General features: G+C 35.4%; 1 long non-coding RNA gene across 1 annotated transcript; it reads left to right on the forward strand.

The window, feature by feature from the left end:
• The first annotated feature begins 943 nt into the window (after positions 1 to 943).
• Positions 944 to 1,310, forward strand: LOC149202779 (uncharacterized). Its single transcript, XR_016253575.1, has 2 exons — positions 944 to 1,131; positions 1,238 to 1,310. It is a non-coding gene; the product is annotated as an uncharacterized LOC149202779 (long non-coding RNA).
• Positions 1,311 to 1,694: the final 384 nt, after the last annotated feature.

Genomic DNA, 1,694 nt, shown 5'->3' on the forward strand with positions numbered 1-1,694 from the left:
TCTTTTGTCTCTTTGTTTCATGATTACTTTACCATTATCTCATGTTTATTAGTTTACTTTTTTCTTATATATAACTTCCTAAATGATATTAAATTTAATGTTATGTGAAACTAATGTTTAATGTAATTATTGAAGTATTTATCAAGTAAAGAGATACTCTATTGTAATAGATTATCTAGAAAATTAACAGATAAAAATGTTTCATTATTGTTAAGATTTTCCAATAAATTTTAAAACTCTAAATAACAATCTATTTTTATGTAAGATACAAGGACAACTGATATATATTTTCACAAACAAGATTCCATTTTTGCAAATTTAAAATTAAATTATTGTCAAGATTTTCTAATAAATTGTAAAACTCCAAATAACAATAATGTTCCATTTTTATCTCAGGTATAAGGGCAAGGACAAGGGATATATGGGCAAGGACAAGTGATATATGTGGTCACAAACAAAATTACATTTTCCCAAATTTAAAATTAAATTATATAGTAGTATATATAGAGTTATTTAATTAGCAAAGGAAAAAGTGGTAGATATATAGGTTTGGTTTGATCTTAGTCGTGAAAATAATTGAAAGAAAAATATTTTATTTTCATAAATTACATTATTAGTCCCTGCCATCTGGCATCCGGCAGGGACTATAGTAACCGTTCGGAGGGCAGATAACATTAGTTTGCAGGGTTTTTTAGTGGTATTATTAGTTATATTCTAAAGTTTGCAGTTGAACTTCTGTTGGCCATCTTATTTGGCCTCTTCCCGAGGCGGAAGAGGCCGGACCATAGCTTAAACTGGTACTTACCCACAATCAAGTGGCCCTGACCGTGTGCGGTTTCGTTTTAATGCTGACATTAATTCCTTAATGTTTAATGTTAAGTGCGAATGGGATACATATGCTAAGTTGCTTGTTCTTTTGCAGGTGTCGGCCGTATGGTGAAGGTTTGCATGGAGGCAGCTGTCATGCCATGCAGATTTCGTGTGTTCGGTGGCCTTCACCGCCTCATTCCTATTTGAAGGAGCATTCCCTGCATAATACCAGATTGCAGAAACGTAATTCTCTGGCAGCAGCGGCATCTGCGCAATAGCAGCGCAATCCAAAAGAAGAGGCGAAGCCCGCAAGCGTCCAGGGCAACGCTTGTTTACCCATATCCGCCTTCACTTTGTGTTACCCTTTGATTATCTGCTCAGTTTTCTTCTGTCCATCCTTTTGAGCCTTATCTCTAAACTGCTGCAGGGTCGTGCGTGAAGATCAGTGGAGACGGCAAGGGGAGTCAGCTTATCAAGAAGAGCTGAAAAAACCATTGATATGTAAAGGTGAGGATAAACTACACTCTGTGCGTTCAAATTAGACGTTTTTACTACTGCTTTCTGCTTTCAAATTAGACGTTTTTTCAGTAAAAGAACTAATAATAAAAATTCTCGGAAATCAAAATTTGCCAATATAGTAAGGAAATTTGCCGAAGTATGGAAATATTCAGCGGCGTGTTACCCTTTGATTATCTGCTCAGTTTTCTTCTGTCCATCCTTTTGAGCCTTATCTCTAAACTGCTGCAGGGTCGTGATGATACCTTTGATGTCGCTGAATTTTACAAAGAAAATCAATGCAATTATAGCGACGACGATAAAAAGGTCTAGAATATGAGGAATGCTAACTGAAAGAAGTAAATTATGCCTGGAAAGATTGAGATCGA

Source organism: Pinus tabuliformis, chromosome 2_1 (genome assembly GCF_031772625.1).
Source record: "Pinus tabuliformis cultivar Carrire ecotype Pingquan chromosome 2_1, CPIR1, whole genome shotgun sequence".
NCBI classification, from domain to species: domain Eukaryota; kingdom Viridiplantae; phylum Streptophyta; class Pinopsida; order Pinales; family Pinaceae; genus Pinus; species Pinus tabuliformis.